This window comes from Pelobates fuscus, chromosome 5 (assembly GCF_036172605.1).
Source record: "Pelobates fuscus isolate aPelFus1 chromosome 5, aPelFus1.pri, whole genome shotgun sequence".
In the NCBI taxonomy this organism is placed as follows: Eukaryota; Metazoa; Chordata; class Amphibia; order Anura; family Pelobatidae; genus Pelobates; species Pelobates fuscus.
In genome coordinates, this window is record NC_086321.1 from 29454260 (window position 1) to 29477217 (window position 22958).

Genomic DNA, 22958 nt, shown 5'->3' on the forward strand with positions numbered 1-22958 from the left:
ATTTTAATATATATATGCATTTATAGGTATTTAAATTCTACGTGTATACTAATGTAATCTTTTATGTAATTATATGTATTTATCTCTCTATATATATTTGCGGTTATTTGTATTTTATATATAGATAGATATATATAGAATGTCATTCTAAGTGTATTTTGTTACCAATATATATATATATTACCGTATATACTCGAGTATAAGCCGAGTTTTTCAGCCCATTTTTTGGGCTGAAAAACCCCAACTCGGCTTATACTCGAGTCAGAGTCTGTATTATGGCAATTTGCATTGCCATAATACAGACTGGGGGGAGAGGGGGGCTGGCAGAGCTGTAACTTACCTGTTCTGCAGCTCCTGTCAGCTCTCTCCTCCTCTGCGCCGTCCGGTCAGCACCTCGGTTAGCTCCCAGTGTAAATCTCGCGAGAGCCGCGGCTCTCGCGAGATTTACACTGGGAGCTGACAGAAGAGCAGAACGGACGGCGCAGAGGAGGAGAGAGCTGACAGGAGCTGCAGAACAGGTAAGTTACAGCTCTGCCAGCCCCCCTCTCCCCCCCACTGAACTGCCACTGGACCACCAGGGAAGGAGAGCCCCCCTCCCTGCCATATATCAAGCAGGGAGGGGGGACGAAAAAAAAAAATATATAAATATAATAAGAAATAAAATAATAAAAAAAAATTAATAATAATAAAAAAAAAGGGGTATAAGGACCACTATGGGAGGGAGGGGGGTATAAGGACCGCTATGGGAGGGAGGGGGGGTATAAGGACCACTATGGGAGGGAGGGGGGGGGTAAGGACCACTATGGGAGGGAGGGGGGGGGATAAGGACCACTATGGGAGGGAGGGGGGGTATAAGGACCACTATGGGAGGGAGGGGGGGGATAAGGACCACTATGGGAGGGAGGGGGGGTATAAGGACCACTATGGGAGGGAGGGGGGTATAAGGACCACTATGGGAGGGAGGGGGGGATAAGGACCACTATGGGAGGGAGGGGGGGGGATAAGGACCACTATTGGAGGGAGGGGGGTATAAGGACCACTATGGGAGGGAGGGGGGGTATAAGGACCACTATGGGAGGGGGTGGGATAAGGACCACTATGGGAGGGAGGGGGGGTATAAGGACCATTATGGGAGGGAGGGGGGGGTATATGGACCACTATGGGAGGGATGGGGGGGGATAAGGAACACTATGGGAGGGAGAAGGGGGATAAGGACCACTATGAGAGGGAGGGGGTGGGATAAGGACCACTATGGGAGGGGAGGGGGAAGTAAGGACCACTAGGGGAGGGGAGGGTAAGGACCACTAGGGGAGGGGTGAGTCAGGACCACTGGGGGGGGGAGTGAAGGAACACGGGGGTGGGGAGGTAAGGACCACTGAGGGAGGAGGAGGGGAAGTCAGGACATATGGGGGGGGGAGGGGGCGGCAAAAAATGTTTTGCCTACGGCGGCAAATATCCTTGCACCGGCCCTGCACACACTGCATTCACACACTGCATTCATGCACACACACACTGCATTCATGCACACACACACTGCATTCATGCACACACACACTGCACTCATACACACGCTGCACTCATACACACACGCTGCACTCATACACACACACATACGCACACACTGCATTCATTATACACACACTGTAAATAAATATTCAATTAATATATTTTTTTTAGGATCTAATTTTATTTAGAAATTTACCAGTAGCTGCTGCATTTCCCACCCTAGTCTTATACTCGAGTCAATAAGTTTTCCCAGTTTTTTGGGATAAAATTAGGGGCCTCGGCTTATATTCGGGTCGGCTTATACTCGAGTATATACGGTAATAACAAAACAGTTAGAATGAAATTACATATGAATATATAATTTATTTTAAATTTTGTTTCAATATTTTATTTATTATTGTAATGATACGTATATGTGTATATATCTATTATATATATAATATATATATATATACATATTATATATATGTAACGTCATTCTAAGTGTATTTTAATATTAATATTTATACTAATATTAATATTAAAATACACTTTGTATTATATATATATAAATACTTTTAATTTAATTTTACACATGTTTAATATTTTTTTTTTATTCTTCCTTTTCATTTCAGACAGTCCCCCTGCTGGCAGATCCACAGCCAGCTATAGGGGGCCATGTGATCGCTCTTTGAGAGCGATCACATGGCCCCCGGGGGCCTCATTTGCCGTGGGGGGGCTGCCTGGGCTGTCAGGCAGCCCTCCAGAAGAGGATCGCGGTGGAGGTGAGTACCGCCGAGGTCCTGGGGTCCTGGGGGCTTAAGCCGTTACGGCGTTCTATGCCCTTTAAAGCCGCGACGGCATAGTACGGCGTTAAGGGGTTAAATTACACTGTAAACACTATATATAGCCAGTTGTTTGAAAAGTGTGGACGAATATCGTTCAACATAAAGAAGCCTAATGGTTTATAAAAGAGAACAATTAAGTAGGGTATTAACAACATTAGCACCAAAGACAAACATAAAAAACAACACAAACTAAATATATCTTTGCTGATAAAAAAAAACCCTGACAATATTATTTTCCAACAATGAAGAAAAAACACAACAGCTCTAAAAAAATTAAAAATACAATTTCATGAATGTAGTAAAGAAAAAGCAGGCTGAATGAATTCCACAGTTGTACATGAAACGACCTTGTTTAGTTCCTACAGTAATAAAAACTGTATATGATATAGCAGTTTTACATAAAATTAAGTTATGTTGGTTACAACAATAAGAGATTTGTATCATCTATAAAGAATTGTGAGCCTTGTACATGTGTAGCAGCTGCAAAGGCAAACAAGTTTTAGAATGTACTGAAATTATGGCCTTATCGCGCTTATTTTGTTTAAAGTCAACATTTAGAAGGGGTAATGAGCAACCAGCCAAGACAGGAGAACTTGTCCATGTTTGTCATATTAAAGGGGCAGTCTAGGCACTATAATCATTATAGCTCAATGTAGTGGTTATGGTGGGTGAAAGGGTCCAGTTGCAAAGTAAATACTCAAAGCGGTTGACCCTTACCAGTGTCCCTGTGTGCCACCAGTCCATCATCCCCTTCTGATATATCTAATGCAGAAGTTTCCCTTCAGCAAAATATATATACATTTCCCTAATTGGGCAAAATTCATTGGCTGATAATGGAAGATGTCATGGAACCAAGGGGTGGAGAGAGGGAGCTGAACAAAGTTAAAGATCCTTGGAAAAGAATATATAAGATAGAATATAAATGTCAATCATAGATGCTATACATGTTGGGGTTCCTGAGTACGTATGTCGGGGAGCAATAATTTGTACAGATAGTCATTCACGTACCGTTTAGAATGCTCAAGTAACATGGACGGTCGTGGCTGTATTGATGCCAGGCTCCATGCATCTTGGCACATACAGGTATGCAGGGTATGCGCTTGTGAACTCCTATAATTAATGTGGGGGTAACACACTGAGCAATATTCTTTGTTATAAACTATCAAGAAAACATCATTTACATATAAAACAAGCAACACATTCTCATCAGTTATTATTATTTATATAAAATGTAAGAGTAGGGTAGAAAAGTAGCTTGTTAAGATAGTATTCACACGGGCTCAGTAACTAAAAATACATTAACATTCAACTTAACCGTTAGTATAGCAGACAGTATAAATTATATTTGCGGTCACTTCTATGGAATCTACATTGAAAAACACCCGTAACGTGTTAACTGTTATTTTATGACATGCCACGTTTTCTTTTACATTTAAAGACTTAGCAAATTACATCATTAACTAGTACAAAGAAGACAAAGCCATGGCAAACACTGCAATGCAAGTTAAAGATATAAACAGAAACATTGTTTAACTTCTCTTCTTCTCTCTAAACTTTCTCTACTCTGAGGACAGAGTTTATACCATCAATAGGTATCTAAGACATAGGCGCCCAGTTGAAGTATAAAGACTTCTACATTTCATTGTATTTTTCGAAAAATATGCAACATAGCGATAAGTAAACATATTAAAAATACAGATTCGTGACATTTCCAATTTTGGCAAAACACGATGCAAGACTCGTTTATATAAATCATGACGCGAGACTCGTTTATATAAATCATGACGCGAGACTCATTTATACAAATCATGACGCAAGACTCGTTTATATAAAACATGACGCAAGACTCGTTTATACAAATCATGACGCAAGACTCGTTCATACAAATCATGACGCAAGACTCGTTTATACAAATCATGACGCAAGAATCGTTTATACAAATCATGACGCAAGAATCGTTTATATAAAACATGACGCAAGACACGTTTATATAAATCATGACGTAAGACTCATTTATATAAATCATGACGTAACTCCTTTATATAAATCATGACGCAAGACGCGTTTATATAAAACATGACGCAAGACGCGTTTATATAAATCATGACGCAAGACGCGTTTATATAAAACATGACGCAAGACGCGTTTATATAAATCATGACGCAAGACGCGTTTATATAAATCATGACGTAAGACTCCTTTATATAAATCATGACGCAAGACTCCTTTATATAAATCATGACGCAAGACGCGTTTATATAAATCATGACGCGAGACTCGTTTATACAAATCATGACGCAAGACGCGTTTATATAAATCATGATGCAAGACGCGTTTATACAAATCATGCCGCAAGACGCGTTTATACAAATCATGACGCAAGACGCGTTTATACAAATTATGACGCAAGACTCGTTTATACAAATCATGACGCAAGACGTGTTTATACAAATCATGACGCAAGACTCGTTTAAATAAATCATGACGCAAGACGCGTTTATATAAATCAGCGCTGCGGAAATAGTTGGCGCTTTATAAATAATAATATTAATTTTAATAATAATCAATATTAATGATTGTTGACCACTGCACCCTAGATGTTTCTGCACTACATTTCCCATGATTCTCAGCAACACCCCCAGGTATTGCGGGGAAAGGTAGTTTATGGAGGCCATGGTTGCCATGGGGATCTGTGACTGGCACACAGCAGTCCTGCACTCTCTCCCCAACCCTCACAATAGTGACGTAGAGGGCGCCAGCAGCGGGATGACGTCACTGACATGGCAACCCCCTGGCTGCGTCACTCTGCTAATAGCAACCAGCTCCCCGTGTCCCGGCCCGCTGACGCTCACAGCCTGCGGAGATAGAGGCGGCGGCCGCTGACAGGTGAATGGTAACCGGCGGGGTGGCGGAAGGATATGTATTATTATAACCCCCCCCCCTCCTCCTCCTCCTCCCCGACCTGAGCTGAGCTCGCACTCACCACATACGCCGGGTTTGCCAGGCAGCGGCGGCGGGAAAGAGCTGGGGGCGGCGCTTGACGTGTGACGTAGATGGGCGGGGCTATGGGGACCGTTTAGAATGAGCGGTTTGCGGGGTGCTCGGACATAGGGGGTCGTGGGGCCTCTGTGGGGGGCTGGGTTTGCTGTGTGAGGGTTCAGGGACCCCCATGGAGGATTAGGCCGGTGGTGTGGGGGTTAAGGAACCCCTGTGAGAGCTAGGGGGTGTATGTAGGGACCCCCTGTGAGAGCTGGGTTGGGGGGGGGTATGTAGGGACCCTCTGTGAGAGCTAGGGGGTGTATGTAGGGACCCCCTGTGGAGAGCTGGGTTGGGGGGTGTATGTAGGGACCCCTGTAGAGAGCTGGGTTGGGGGGGGGGGTATGTAGGAACCCCCTGTGGAGAGTTGGGTTGTGGGGTGTATGTAGGAACCCCCTGTGGAGAGCTGGGTTGGGGGGTGAATGTAGGGACCCCTGTAGAGGGTTGGGGGGGGGGGGGGTTATAGGGACCCCTGTGAGAGCTAGGGGGTGTATGTAGGAACCCCCTGTGGAGAGTTGGGTTGGGGGGTGTATGTAGGAACTCCCTGTGGAGAGCTGGGTTGGGGGATGTATGTAGGGACCCCTGTGGAGAGCTGGGTTGGAGGATGTATGTAGGGACCCCTGTGGAGAGCTGGGTTGGGGGGGGGTGTATGTAGGGACCCCTGTGGAGAGCTGGGTTGGGGTGGCATGTAGGGGCACCTGTAGAGAGCTGGGTTGGGGTGGCATGTAGGGACACCTGTAGAGAGCTGGATTTTTGGTGTTAGGGGCTGTAGGGACCCCTGTGGATAGCTTGATTGGGGAAGGGAAGGGAAGGGAGGGGAGGGGCTATTTGGGAAAGCTGAGGCCGAGCAAGCATAGGGGCTGTGGTAGGTTAGGTGGAGGGCCAGGAACTATCACAGTGTAATACAAAGAATCTCTATCTAACATGACGTTTGTTAGATTTTGTCTAAATTCAGTTCATTGGAGAATGGTGATCCTTGGCTAAATAAGCTTTAGTAGAACCAAGAGAGAAGTTCTGTGGGTGTTGTATTATATATATATATATATACACACAGAACTGTTAAAAACACTTTAATGAGGGCATCAAAACGATCCCAGAGAAAAAAATATAAAAATTTGATAAATAAAACTTAATACACCATCACAACTATGAACACCAGGGGGAGACTGAACTGCATTTATAAGTCTGCAGTTAGGCTATGGTATAGTAGAGGTAGAGAATAATATAATATCCTGAATAACTCTACAATCTGTCTTAATACCAAAGAAAAGAGCCTTAACAAAGATGTATAAATAGTAAGGCTATCCTAAGTGAAGAATAAGCTCCACTTAGGGTATGAGTGTCAAAAACCTCTCACAGGAGATAGTGTAAAAAAAAAAAAAAAAAATTGCTGTCACTGAATACTTGTCTGTGAAATAAGTAGCAAGACCCTAAGGAAAACATAAAATAGAAAGTATCCGTGTTAAGCCTAGAACCCTTCCTCAACGCGATCCGCACCAACCCAGATATCGGGGGCATAAAAGGCAAATGGGGGGAAAGCAAAATTTCAGCCTACGCCGATGATCTGCTGTTCACGATCCGAGAACCGCAAACGGCACTCCCAGCTATCATGCTAGAATTCGAAACGTACGGCTCATTATCCAACCTCCGCATCAACTACTCCAAGTCGGAGATCCTACACCTGGGATGCGACCGCACCCTGATCACGACCCTCAAAACACGATTCCAGCTCCATTGGCGTAAGGACGAACTCAAATACTTAGGCGTATGGCTCACGGCGGACCCAACCCACCTGTTCAGACACAACTACCCTCCCCTCCTGGAACGCGTACTCAAAGACCTAGCAGACTGGGACGTACCACACATCACCTGGCTTGGCAGAGTAAACGTTCTTAAAATGAACGTCCTTCCACGCTTCCTATATGTGCTCCAAACGCTCCCGATACATATACCGCAATCCTTCCTGACCCAGGTTCGCACAGCCTTCACGAAATACGTATGGAGGAACCAACCGGCCAGGATAAAATACGACATTCTTACAAAAGCTAAACCGCAGGGCGGACTGGGACTCCCGGACCTGGCCAAGTACCACCAGACGACCCACCTACAGCGTATAGTTGAATGGACCCAGGGGACAAGAGACAAACTCTGGATAGCCATGGAAGCTAGCTTCTCAACGGACCCGCTGAGCTCGCTCCCATGGCAACCCCCAGGCCAGACGAGCAGGTACAACATCAGACACCCCACAATAGCGGCCACACTGAAGGTGTGGAGAAGAATAGCAGGGAACCCGGACCTCGCACCAGCTATCTCCCCCCTATACCACCTCTCGGGCACAACACAATTCCACATGCTCAACAACCCCCGGACCTTGACTAACTTGGGCCTGCCCTCCCCGTGCAGGCTACACCACGTCCTAGTGAACGGGACCATCCCTCCGTTAACGGAAAGGCCCACACCCAACCCGCCTGATCATATGACCAAATTCCGATACCTCCAACTGGTGAGCGCACTGAAGCGAATCCCCAACCTACCCTCGGCAGCTAGACCCCGACCACGTTTGAGACCATCTGCACGCAAGACACACCCACGCCGCATGCAATATCACTCCTGTACCGGCTACTGACCACACCGCAGGGAGGCACCCGACCTCCCTACTTTACCAGATACTGGGAAAGAGATCTTGGGCATCCGCTGACCCAAGACCAATGGACCACAGCATTCACGATGACACACAAAACCTCCATAAGCACTAGATTCCAAGAATCGGGATATAAAATGATATCGCACTGGTATAAAACACCGGAGAAACTCGCCTCTATGTATGACACGAGCGCACCGGAATGTTGGCGATGCGGAACTGAACTGGGCACACTCTACCACATCTGGTGGACATGCCCGCGGATCAAACCTTTCTGGCATGATATCCATCAGGTAGTTCTGACGCTCACAGACAACGCCGTAGATCTCACACCAGAACACTACCTACTACATCTGACACCTCTACAGCCCCCTGCCTACAAAAAAACGATCACCCCATATCTGGTAAACGCAGCACGCAGCCTGATCCCAACATTCTGGAAGAAAACCACGACACCAACCCTGACGGACTGGATAACAAGGGTAGAAGCCATAAGGACCATAGAGGAAATGATCTTGACGGCGAAAGGAAGACCCCAGACATACCTGACGACGTGGTTCCACTGGCTACAATGGCTCACCACTAGACAAAGCCCGGGACCACGCCCACGACGGATGAACAACGAAGGGTGAGGGCCCACGGACCCCGGGACACACACACCCGGAGACAGGGCACATGAGGACCGAGGCGGCGATACCCGAAGACCTGCAACGAGACCACACAGCACGGGCTGCGCAGAGGGGGGCCTGGGTGCTGGCGGGACGCGGGGGCTCGGGCGCCCCGAGGAGAACCCACCCCTAAGCCCTACCCCCTCAGGAACATGACATACCCTCCCACGAAACACAAAGACAGAACAAACACAGACACGCCACCACTGACCCAAGCGGTACCACACGACACACCAGACCTCCCCCTACTGTCCTACCCTCCATTAGACACAAGCGACAGCACCACACCCAAGTAGAGAGATGGAGGGAGGACACCCAAGGAACCACCCCGACCCAACTAGTACGACACGCAGTTAACCCGACGGACCCCAATCCGGAGACGGCCCCGAATAGAGAGAAACAACACAAGGACCCCACGACACGGGTTCTGACCACAGACAACCCCACAAGGCAACCACTAGAGACATACCGCTTTACACCTTTACGAAACACGACCTAGGTACATAATATAGCACTCTATCATCGGTTCTTCGACTCCCTCTGGAACGCACGCAGCACCGATCACTATGCAATATACCATAAAACAATATTACCATAGCGACGACACCCCATGAGCCCACACACACCCAAAATACTTGAGAAAGATACAATACCAAATGATACGAAATGTCGACCTCAAAACTCACAGGGATAATTCGTTATAAGCCTCTGCGTAGGCTCAGATTGCAAAACTACAGATGTACCAAAAACGCATCTCAAACCATCTATCAACCCTACCACACTACCCCTGCGTGGGTAAACTGTTCTTTGTCAAATGTTAAGCAAAGATCTCCATTAGTGAGGCCGCAACCACTACGAAATACATAAGTCTCCTCTTGTTTGATTGATTGATGCTTTATGCCTCTACGTAGGCACCGATGCACCGTTTTTGCAAACCTGTTACATGTCCTCTAACACTTACCAAGTTCTTATATACTACAACAGTGAACATGTCACACGTTAATATCCGCTCTCCTTAGTTTAACGTACAACTGTTTTACGTATAAATGCCACACTAGTTTAGTTTGGCTATTGGTCCAATCTGGAAGGTTAATCTATTGTAAAACTTATAAAACTGTGCTCACATTAAGCTACAGTATTAATAATTACAGTTATGAGACCTTTTCTTTGACAGCGTTACTGTCAACCTACTCAATGTGTCTAAAATGCGTTAACTGCCATCTTATTATCGGACATAACTTGACTCTGCTTGTTTACTACTTTCAAACAATGTGTGTTTATTTGATGCCTACCCGTTTGACATTCTCATGTCCAAAACAAAAAACATGTTTGTAAAATGTCCATGCCTGTCTAATAAAAACCGTTGGAATGAAAAAAAATAAAATAGTGATTATCCCATAAAAAAAAAAAAAAAAAAATAGAAAGTATCCTTTGTTGAGATCTATATAATATGTAGTAACTCAAAACTGAGAAATCTATTTGTGAACAAAGTATCCCTCCAGCGAAAAAGAGCTACCTAGAAATGCAGTGGAATGAGATTCTAACAACTAGGTCTGACATAGGCTAGATCGCTAGGGGTGTCCCTCTCCCCCCCAACCCAGTGATCACATCAAATCATGCTGTGAATAAAAACAAAAAAGCATAGGACCTAACGCACGTTTCGGCACTGCTCAAGCGCCTTTGTCAAAGGTAAATAGGTACTGGACTAAGCCCTGTTATATACCCAGCAATACAAGTCAGTTAGCCAATCTGAACGCGAGTGCGCCGGTGTCATTCGCGCCTAAAAAGTATAGCAGAGCGTGTGGCTGTCAAACTTCCCTTGGTCCGCCCCCTGGGCGTAAACGGGGCAGACCTTGCCTAGCGCTGAGAGCCGGGAAACAAACCACCCCTAAAGACTCCACCTCTTTGGGGAGTTTGTTTCGGTGGATACATTTGCCAAAGAGTGGTGTATATTATATGATCGGACGCATTGTGTGCATATCTCATATGTGAGTGGAACGATCATATATAGGAGAAAATGTAAAAATAATAACGATCATATATAGAAAAAAATACAAGATGTAAAGATGATGTATGAAAGGTAAAGGGTTCATATGCCCATTTAACCAAAACATATGGAAATACCGGCATTCAAAAGTACCCTTTATAAACACTAACTGTGCCCCAGTGGCGTTACAGGAGAATAATTGATGACTTACTTAAAGGGGTAAGCATAACTCCTTTATGCATTATGAATCCCGTAATGGATATCTTTTTGGTGCTATAGGAGGATTATTGATATCTTTCTTAAAGGAGCTTTATGCATTAAATATCCCATGGTGAATATCATCAACTAAATATTCATAAGATATTTCCTAATATATTATTCTACCATGTTGTAAAATACTGGGGTACAGTTTGACATAATCTCCATTTTACATTGGCTAAATGCATGCAAGGTGCAAGGTAAAGGTCAAAAAGACTGATCCGAAATGGATTGATGTTTAACAGTCATTATACTTGCTGGATAATCTATTATGTTGGATTAGTAGGTAAGTACCATAATGCTTTGAATCTCTATATATTATAGCGCAGGAAATGTATTAATAAACAGCTACAACAAAACACATATATATATATACATATTTACAGATGCAGAACATATCTTGCTTCTATCATCATGGATCAATAAATGGGTAAAAGTAAAACCCTCATTTAGACCCTTGGGTGCCAGGGTGTCGAGTTTATAGATCCAGTAGCATTCCCTTCTTTTAAAGGTTTGGTCTAAATCTCCCCCTCTTTTACCCATTTGAATTCTTTCAATTCCCGCAAATTTTATGCACTTGGGGGTGTCCATATGGTGGAACCTGATATGTCTAGCGACTGGTGTATCCCTATTTGAGGTCACAGAATGGATATGTTCCATTATGCATCTCTTAAAAGGGCGTATGGTTTTGCCCACATATTTGATGCCGCACTTGCATGTCAGTAAATAGACCACTCACGAGGTATTACAGTTAAAAAACTGTTTTATATGAATTTCAATTGTGTCTATGGAGTTTGTGAGAATTTTTGATCCTTTGGCAATGTAAGCACATGCCACACATCTCCCACATTGATATGTGCCATGTACTCTGATCCAACTGTTGTTAGTCTTTCTTGGTGTGGAGAGGTGACTGGGTACGAGTATTTCTTTAATATTTCTGCCTCTTCTGGCTGTGATGGACACCTTAGTTGAATTGGTGTCCTTTAGGTGTGGGTCCTGTGTTAATAGCGGCCAGAAACGGCCCAATACTTTTTTTGCCTCATCCCAACCTGCATCATAGCTTGCTATACACCTAATTTGTTTCTTAGGGTCTGGTATAGATTTTTCTTGTAGCAGATCCTCACGATTACAGCTCATGGCTCTTTGATAGGCGTATTTTAGGCATCTATTAGGATAACCTCTTTGTTTGAATCTTTGCCTAAGGTCAGTGGCTTTGCATTTGAAGTCATCAATTGACGAACAATTTCTTCTCAATCTTAGATATTGGCCTACTAGAATACCCCTTTTTAAGGGGATAGGATGGTGGCTCTCCCACTGGAGCAAATTGTTTGTGGACGTAGGCTTTCGGTATAAGGTAGTCTTGATCTCAAGATTCTTGGTTATCATGAGTGTGCAGTCCAGAAAATTGAGTACTTGGTCACCAAATTCCATGGTGAATCTAAGATTGAGATTGTTCTCGTTTAGTACTCCAACAAAGATTTCAAAGTGTGTTCAAGTGCCTGTCCATATAATGAGGACGTCATCTATGTACCGTTTCCATTGAAAGATATGATCAGTGAATTTAGTATTTTGTCCAGAGAAAACTATTTCCTTTTCCCACCATCCCAGGTGCAGGTTAGAATATGATGGGGCACAAGATGTCCCCATCGCGTTCCCCTGCACCTGGTGATAGTATTTGTTTTGGAAAAGGAAGAAGTTATGTATTATAATAAATCTCAATAAATCTAACACAAAAGTTGTATGAGTATTATGTTCAACACCTCTTCTCTTTAAGAAGTATTCAATATGATCCAGACCACTTGAATGTGGTATAGAGGAGTACAGAGCCTCCACATCCAGGCTACAGAGTACTGCTCCGTTTGGTACTTTAAGTGATGCCAAGCACTTAAGAGTATCTATAGTGTCTTTAAGATAAGATGGCAGGTTTTCCACAAAGGGACGTAAAATCTTATCCACATAGATACTCCCCTTACTTGTGAAGTTATTTGTACCTGATACTATTGGTCTTGCTGTCAGTATTTCCTGTTGTTTATGGATTTTGGGGAGACAATAAAATGTGGAAATTGTTGGATTTTTAGTGTAAATACTGCCATACTCATCTTTTGAAAGTATACCATGATCGAAGGCTTGATCCAAGAGGATCTTGTACTCCATTTGATATTTCAAAGAAGGATCTGAGGTTAGTACTTTATAGGTTTTTTCATCATGTAGGATAGATTCAACTATCTGTACATAATGTTGCCTGTTAATTAGGACAATGTTACCGCCTTTATCTGCAGGCTTTATTATGATTTTGTCATTGTCCTTAAGCTCACATAGAGCTCTCCATTCTACCCCAGACAAATTCCCCCTAGTTTTCACTGTGAGCATGTCTGTCTTCATCCTTTTGATCATATTGGTGGTAGAGTCTATGAACATATCGATATTCTTAAACTCCCTAAAGTTAGGTGTGAACTTGCTTCTCAAACAGAGATCAGTATACGGTGCTGTGGGATTGGTGTCGTTGTCCTCTAATAGAGACACTAGTTCCTGTAAACATTGATATTCTCTAGGATTGAATCCTAGTTCATTTGCTTTTTTATCGTCTCTTAGTTTGAAAAACTTGTGTAGGGCTAGTCTTCTCCCAAACATATTAATGTCCTTTATCCATTCAAAATGGTTGAATGGAGGAGTTGGAACAAAGGATAAACCCCTCATCAATACTTTAACTTGTGTGAGAGTAAGGATGATATCTGATACATTTACAACTCTCATATCATCCTTCAATACTGTCTGCGTGCTCTTCCTCTGTACCGGGTTTGTCTTTGGGTTTGAATTTCCCCCTCTCAGGGGGGCTGCCCTAAAAAAGCAACCCCTTTTTTAAGAATTCTCTTGTTAGATTGTAAATTTGAATTACCAGTAGGAGCAGTGGCTTGTTCGTTATCAGTATCAGATGTTTCATAGTCTGATGTCAGATAGTGATCTGAATCGGCCCTTGTGGTTTTTCTAAACCGTCTATATACCTTTCCCTTCCTGTAATCATCATTGTCTCTAATAAATTTACCGTGTTTACGACTCTTTACATTATTTTGATATTTATTGAGATTTTGTTGTAGTCTTTGTTCCTGTACTGCAAAGGAGGGATCATCTTTACAACTCTGAATACCCTCGACTGCTGTATTGACTTTCTCATTCACTAGTTTCAGCCTTACTGATTCAAATCTATGCAGGATGTCCATAAATTTTTTGGAACAGGTATCTGCTGCTTCCTCCCATTCCTTTAAAAGTGCTGGATCATCCATTTCTATGTTAGGGGTAGTCTGGATTCTCAATCCCCTAGGTATCATTGACTTACTTAGATATTTTTGTAAAGAGGTCACTTCCCACCCCAACCTAATCTGTTGTTTGCATAAATTTGATAAGGTTCTTAATCTGGCATTTATGTTGTCCTGCTCGGGCAAATAGGTCACGTCTTTATCAGAGAACACTGAATCTATATCGTACACCATTGGTTAGATTCTTTCAATTGGGATAGAAAGTTGGTCATGTTGAACTGCTTTCTGTATTTTAATATATATATATATATACACTCTATGGTATTAAAACCTCTAGAAATAGGATGAAAAAAAGTACACCGAAGTGCAAAGTAACCAACTTGTGGAAACTGGAGTGTGTCCACAGAACTTAATAGGGGATAACCCTTGAATGTATACAATGACACTGAAGAATGGTGATCCTTGGCTAAATAAGCTTTAGGTGGTTCTCCTAAAGCTTATTTAGCCAAGGATCACCATTCTTCAGTGTCATTGTATTCATTCAAGGGTTATCCCCTATTAAGTTCTGTGGACACACTCCAGTTTCCACAAGTTGGTTACTTTGCACTTCGGTGTACTTTTTTTAAAATTCAGTTCATTGCCTCACTGGAAGTAAGACTGGCTACCATTGAGTGCTTGATGGCTACTGGAATAAGTCTCAATGCTAAAGGCTGGTGACGTGCTCTGCCAATCCATTATTATTGGTATTTATATAGTGCCAGCTTATTCCGCAGCGCTTTACAATAAGAGTGGAATTTACCAAATGAGACTTACAAAATGTAACCCAAAAAAAAAAGGGAGTTGAGGACCCTGCTCAAACTAGCTTAGTCTAGAGGAGGTGGGGTATACAAACACAATAGGAAGGGTATTTAGGGAGACAGCAAAAAAACATGGTGGAAAAGTAGCAGAAAAGGAGGTGAGAGTGGATTGTGGCCCTTTAGGAGAGCGCAAGAGGAAGGTCTGAGAGATAGAAGTTACTCTTGGAGGCCATAAGCAATCCTGAAAAGATGGGTTTTGAGGGACTTCTTAAAGGATTGAAGACTTTGGAAGAGTCTGACAGACATCTTGCAGGTGTGAACTTGCAGTAAGGGTGCTAGCAGCAGACAGGAGAAGGTCACCAGTAGAGCAGAGAGATCGAGATGAGACATACCTATGAATCGGTGAAGAAATGTAAGAGGGGCTATAGTTGATTAGAGCTTTATAGAGATTCCAGCAACTCCACAGCATAATTGGTGTGACTTAAAAGCTGTGCTCGGACGCGGCAGAAAACCAAATAGATTATACCGTGTATACCTCACGCCCTAAAGTGAGCAACCACCAGTTTAAGAACCTTTGTGAAGCACTATGGTACAGAACTCGGTCAGAATGCAATTCAGGTGACTTGCCAAGGTGCCTTGTGCCACAAAAATCGGAAAAAGGGACAACTGTATTCGTGTACAGAACCAAGAGATAAACTTACTTGAGGTTCAGACGGGTAAACCAGTTGCCGCCTTGGAGGAGGTCCTGCAAGAGAAAAATTCCCTCTATTTTGAAGTTGCGATAGACGACCCCGAAGTTTGGTGACCAGGCCGAAATCCTCCTTATTCTTCTGGACCAAAAACATGTTACTGTAGAACCTTCTGTGGTGGGTTGAATGGTACCTTGCGCCCATAATTCTCAAAGTTCCAGTTCAATGGGATGCACATCATACGCAAAACAGAGGGAGGGGTGGGAGAACAGTCTGCAACACCCAGACATCCGTTGTCAAGTTTCCCTAACCCTGTGGTTGTGAAGTAAGAAGGCCCCATATCCACAACCTGTCTGGCTGGTCTTTGCTGACCAACTCCACCAAAAACACCCCAGTTGTTGCTTCTGACAGTCTTCCTCATTGAAGACTCTGCCGTTTTCAAGGACATGAACACGTGCTTGTTTAGCTCTTTCATGAACGCCTCTCCAAACAATTTTCATTATGCCTGCAGTCTAATTCTTTAGCCCAGGGATCTGCTAATTTCCCATCAATGCAAAATAGTGCTGTACAGCGCCTCCCTGAAGAGTGCCACATTAGTATTGTCCAGGAGGCAGATGCAATGCTTGGCCTATTTGCGCACCATGTCGGCATCAAAGGCTTTAGTTCAGGAGTAGGCGTCATCTCCCAAGTACATAACATGGCTGATAGGCCCAATTGCTTCCAGGAGCTTGTTCTGTGCTCCTTTAAACCCACGTTTGCCCACTTTATATTGATCTCTGCCACCTGAAGCCATAAAAGGCAGCATGAGCTGGTTGAATTTGAGTATATAGGCAATTTTGTCAAGTAGCAAAGGTTGCCGTACTCCGATCTCAGTTGTTTACAGACTGAGACTTCCGTATACAGAGGTGCATACATTTAGCTAAGTGGTCTGGCGTACAATTCCCGTATCGGGGATGTTAAATGTTCTTAGGTTCGAACATCCATTGACCCGTCACGTGTAGGAAAACGTTACGGTTGGGTGGAAGCTTCAGCACCATCCATGTCTTCTGTTGTCTGAAGCTCATTCGAACACAGGTGTTAGAGCCCCAAGCCCCATCATCTGAATCAGGGGCATCCTCCTGACACTCATCCAGGATGGAGTGAGTAGGGCAAATCATGCTCTTCATCCTAGGAGGCATCCCATGCAGTCAGCTATTCCCTGGGTAAGCCCTAACTGGGCCCCTTCGCTTTTCCAATGTTTCGCCTGCCAAGGCCACTCCTTAGTGAAGGAGTAAGATTATCAGAGCAGAAGGAAGTTCGACCATGGGCCGTCCGGAACACTTGCAAGTGCTTTTTTCCACAGATGTAACGACAGCCGCGTTGATCATAGTTTGCAGATCCATGGGATTCTGTGTCTTCCATGACATTAGTACAGCGGTAACTTGTAAATATTAGGGCTTACTGAAGGACGAAGGTACCACAGAAAAAAAAAAAAACGAAGCCTGCTGTCATGTTGTAAAATTGTGTGTAAATGCTCATATCCCTTGTTTTGACTACCACCAGCTTGCTCCTCACCGATTTCACTTGAGGCAAGATTGTCCCTTTTAAAATACATAATGTCAATGCTAGGGTTAGCTTCTCCTACTATACTTAACCCCAATGGCAGTCATTGCACTGGATCCCTGTAAGTTCTCTGATTCAATAAAAAAATCCTAGTCCTTGTCCACAAAGGTCTCTATAACAGTGCCCCAAAAAGGCTTGGAAAAAAATGAATCTCTCCACCAGGAACACAATTGGCACTAAAACATTTTTAGCTTAATGGAGTGGCTTTGGAGTCTAGTTAAAATTTTGTGAGCCTAAACGCTGTTTGGGTGGCATAGATTGCCCTAACGATCGTTGGCTCCCCGGCCACAAATTACTCACCTGGACTAGCGATCCCGGTCTGGGGGGACTTCCTCATGAGCTATGCAGTCCCCCTGCTTCCTTTCCGGTCCTCCATGGTCATGTGATCATGACGGACGACGCAATCACATGGCCGCAAAGCAGTTTATGAGACTGCATGCAGGGGGACTGCCTCAGTGTTCAGGTAGCCCCCCTAATGCTTGAAAATCAAATATAAAGTTAGAATCAAACATTACCATACTAGATTATACAAGTATATATTATAAGTTACTTAAAACACATGATTAGCATATTATACATGTATCATTTAATTCCTGTTGTATTTGTTATTAATATATAAATACCAAAAAACACTTAGAATTAAATTATATGTATTCTATACGTATAATATGCTAATCAGACATTTTAATAACTTATAATATATTATACATATACTACAAAATATACATGAAATTTAAAAATATCAGTGTATCTTGCTATATTTTATTTATATATATATATATATATATATATCTCAAAATACACATAGAATTATATATATTAACATTATGTGTATGTGTGTGTGTGTATATATATATATATATGTGTGTGTGTGTTCAACTTGTATATTTATCTACTATCTTTACATAATTAATTATATTTCAAGGGACCTGCCTGACAACCCAGACAGAAAGTCCATTGAATTTAATTTACAAGCCCTATATTTAACCCTGTAACTTTCCATAACACCATAAAACCTGTACATGGGGGGGGGGGGGGGGGTACTGTTGTACTCGTGAGACTTTGCTGAACACAAATATGAGTGTTTTAAATGTGAAAAATGCCGTAAAAAAAAATATGAACGCTAACTTTGGCCATTGTTTGTGACTAAAACAGACTGGACATATCTCATTCTGAATACCCTTGGTTGTCTACTTTTGTGAATTATATGCCATGATTGGGGTAATTTTCATTCCTGGGCTGCCATGTAGTCTCAAAGTCAACATAGGCCACCTAACCAATCTGGCAAACTGAAATGAGAAAGCCCTGTATTTGTCCCTTTAAACTTCCAAAACCCCATAAAACCTGTACATTGGGGGTACTGTTTTACTCAAGAGACATCGCTGAACACAAATATGAGTGTTTTAGAGCACTAAAATGTGAAATGATGATATAATCAATGAAAGTCTTTGTGTGAAAAATGAATGCTAACTTTTGCCAGAGTTTGAGACCAAGTCGCTACTACAAAAAGACTAGACATACCCCATTTAGGATACCCGGGTTGTCTATTTTTACAAATGGTACACCATCTGGAGTTCATTTTCATTTCTGGACTGCCATACAGTCCCAAAGGCAGCACAGGCCCAGCAAACCAACCTGGCAAATTATAATGTGTAATGGGGAAAGCCCTATATTTGACCCTGCAACTCTCCAACACACCATGAAACCTGTACATACAGGTGATACTCGAAAAAGTAGAATATCGTGCAAAATTTCATTTATTTCAGTAATGCAACGTGAAAGGGGAAATTAATATGAGATAGACGCATTACATGCAAAGCAAGATAATTCAAGCCGTGATTTGTCATAAGTGCGATTATTATGGCTTACAGCTCATGAAAACCCCAAATCCACAATCTCAGCAAATTAGAATATTGTGAAAAGGTGCAATATTCTAGGCTCACAGTGTCCCACTCTAATCAGCTAAGTAAGCCATAACACCTGCAAAGGGTTTTTGAGACTTTAAATGGTCTCTCAGTCTGGTTCAGTAGGAATCACAATCATAGGGGAAGACTGCTGACCTGACAGTTGTGCAGAAAACCATCATTTACACCCTCCATAAAGAGGGAAAGCCTCAAAAGGTAATTGCGAAGGAAGTTGAATGTTCCCAAAGTGCTGTATCAAAGCACATTAATAGAAAGTTATGTGGAAGGGAAAAGTGTGGAAGAAAAAGGTGCACAAGCGGCAGGGATGACCGCAGCTTAGAGAGGATTGTCAGGAAAAGGCCATTCCAAAGTGTTGGGGACTTTCACAAGGAGTGGACTGAGGCTGAAGTCAGTGCATCAAGAGCCTCCACACACAGATGGATCCTGGACATGGGCTTCAGATGTCATATTCCTCTTGTCAAGCCGCTCCTGAACAACAAACAACGCCAGAAGCGTCTTACCTGGACTAAAGAAAAACAGACCTGGTCTGTTGCTCAGTGGTCCAAATTCCTCTTTTCTGATACGAGCAACTTTTGCATCTCATTTGGAAGCCAAGGACCCAGAGTCTGCAGGAAGAAGGGAGAGGGACACACTGCAAGATGATTGAAGTCCAGAGTAAAGTTTCCACAGTCTGTGTTGATTTGGGGAGCCATGTCATCTGCTGGTGTTGGTCCACTGTGCTATATTAAGTCCAGGGTCAACGCAGCCATCTACCAGGAGATTTTGGATCACTTCATGCTTCCTTCCGCAGACGAGCTTCATTTTACAGCAGGACTTGGCACCTGCCCACACTGCCAAAAGCACCAAAGACTGGTTCAATGACCGTGGGGTTACTGTGCTTGATTGGCCAGAAAACTCACCTGACCTGAACCCCATAGAGAATCTATGGGGCATTGCCAAGAGAAAGATGAGACATGAGACCGAACAATGCTGAAGACCGCTATTGAAGCATCCTGGTCTTCCATAACACCTCAGCAGTGCCAGAGGCTGATAGCTTTCATGCCACGCTGCATTGTGGCAGTAATTGCTGCAAAAGGGGCCCAAACCAAGTACTGAGTACATATGCATGCTTATACTTTTCAGAGGTCCAATATTGTTCTATGTACACTCTTTATTTTATTGATTGCATGTAATATTCTAATTTACTGAGATTGTGGATTTGGGATTTTCATGAGCTGTAAGCCATAATCATCGCACTTATGACAAATCACGGATTGAACAATCTTGCTTTACATGTAATGCGTCTAACTCATATATTAGTTTCCCCTTTTACGTTGCATTACTGAAAAAAATTAATTATTGCACGATATTCTAATTTTTCGAGTATCACCTGTGGGTACGTTTGTACTTTTAAGACAGGCTTCCCCAAACTCCGGCCCTCCAGATGTTGCTTAACTACAACTCCCATGATTCTCAGCCCATCTATTTCATTCATAGAATCATGGGAGTTGTAGTTAAGCAACATCTGGAGGGCCAGAGTTTGGGGAAGCCTGTTTTAAGACATCGCTGAGTACAAATATATGTAATTTATTGCAGTAAAAACTAACACTATTATGATATTAACAGTTAAAATGCCATGCAGAACTTGAAAAATAACATTTCTTAATTTCTTAAAGTATTTAAAATTTTATTCATACTAAATTGTTTCATATATAAATATGTGATATGAAATAAAAGCCCTGTTTCTCCTGAACAAAATTATATATAATATTTGTGGATGCACTTAATATGAATGAGGTAATTTATGGTTGAACAAACATATAGCGCAAATTCCAGGTTTTGTTTACGTTTTGTTTTGAGCAGAACTTGTGCAACGGACTCTGTCCTTAAAGGGTTAAAGTTTTGAAAAAGAATCACAAGTTTCTACACAAATCTGGCATTAACAGAACACACTGACAGCAATCACAAACTCCTATCACTCTCAGGCAGCCAGTACTTGCTGGGATCAGTGAGATCCTAGCATGTACAGTGCTGTTATTGATGGGAGTGAGACACTCCTATCGCTCTATAAGCCAGCCCATGTACAGTAGATTACTCACTATCTCGCCTAACTGCGTTCAGCGCAGCTCCACATTTGCTGACTCACAGAAAGGGGTGATGTGAGGTTACGACGTGGCTTTTCATTGGCTGGCGCTGGTCAGGTGCAGAAGACTGTGTGTGGTGACTGAGAAAGCTAAGTTATCAATAAATTACAAGGCCAATTAAGATTATCTGTAAAATGCTGAATATTGGCTCTAATTGTGATTTTCTAAGTTGTGCTTTGCTAATATTTGTCTATAAATTGAAAGGACAGATCATGTACTCGGTGTAGACCTTTGAGTGCACTCAGGTAATGCAACATCCTTAAGACCAGAACTCACCATATCTGCATTTTCCAGAAAAGTAATCATTATCCTAAGTATGAATATTTCAGCAGTGCGCTGAAATGATTGATTCATAGTAGCCCAGGTTAATAAAATATTCTGCCCTTGAGTTTTCTAATGAATGCCAGGTGAGAGTTACCAACCTTGTTTAAGTCTGTGCTACTCAATAAAATATGTGGGGAAATGCAGTTAGCTCATGGCAATGTTTCTCCATATGACCTTCACATAATGCATTGTTAAAATGTACTAATTGCTTTAAAATGGACCTGTCCTATATAGCGTGTATGGCTGACAAAGGCAGTTTTAGGTGAATGTAAAAATGTAATCAACCTCTACATGACGCTGGCACATTCATAATCACATGTATCGATTTTTATACTCGCCTGACACAGGCCTCCCAACTGTCCCGATTTTGGCAGGATAGTCCTGATTTTTCAGGTCTTGTCCCAACATAATGTGAGTGCATCATTAGATGGACTATGTTCCTGAAACAGTGCTCCCTGCAGGGTCTGCTCTCAGTGAGCTGGCCTTAGATGATTGGCAGGCGACTACCACAGATAGCATTATATAAAAATATACCACAGCCAGTTTGTCCATTAAATATATGCTAGGCCAAATTTGCTGAAGTGATACTACCTGTGTAACCAAACTGGCTAGCATTAGACACGTTAGCTCTAGGTTTATTTACTAAACTGTGAATTGAAAACCAAATTCAGGCTAAAATAACCACTCAGTCTCTTTATCTGAAAATCTTAATCACTAATGTGAATTGTTCAGAAGTCAAGCTGTAAAATTATTGTATTGGAGGCTGGTACATGGTGACAGGTTGAGTGTCCCCAACCCCCATTTAACGAACACTGGTATAGTAGATACCTGTTTGCCTTTTTCCTCCCGAACTGCCAGAGCCTGTGTGATTATAGCTCTCAGTTTGGGTGTTGATTCGAACGATTCTCCATACGAATGTCAGCCTCCCAAGTGTATTCTCCCAGTAAAGTAGACAGGTACCCAAACATCAGCCGAAACTAGATAATGGGTGTCACAGAAATGTTTTTAATGGTGCCGAGCTGGCTTTTATGCAAGTCCCCATGGAAGGGTTACTCCCACATGGACCTTGGTCGGGACTCCAATACAAAGTTATACACCAATCACAATAGCGTTACAAAGTATAACATTCCCACAGTAAACACAGAATCCCTCCTCTCTGCCTGGGAGATAATTGGGTCAGATACTGTTATAACTCAATTATCTCCAGGTAGAAAAACACACTTTTCCTCAAAACTACCTAATATCTATATAAATGTCATATCCCCCGATAGCCCTCATCTGGGTGACCAACACATTAAAAAATCACCCAGATCAGTTCAGG

General features: G+C 42.7%; 2 protein-coding genes across 2 annotated transcripts in view; one reads left to right on the forward strand and one right to left on the reverse strand.

The window, feature by feature from the left end:
* Window positions 1-5336, reverse strand: part of SLF1 (SMC5-SMC6 complex localization factor 1) — a 109944-nt gene extending 104608 nt beyond the window's left edge. The window contains exon 1 of the mRNA XM_063453690.1: window positions 5317-5336. The gene's annotated coding sequence lies outside the window, so the exon portion shown is untranslated. The remainder of the gene's footprint in view (window positions 1-5316) is intronic.
* KIAA0825 (KIAA0825 ortholog) overlaps window positions 5133-22958 on the forward strand; it is a 391566-nt gene continuing 373740 nt past the window's right edge. Inside the window, exon 1 of the mRNA XM_063453688.1 lies at window positions 5133-5219. The gene's annotated coding sequence lies outside the window, so the exon portion shown is untranslated. The remainder of the gene's footprint in view (window positions 5220-22958) is intronic.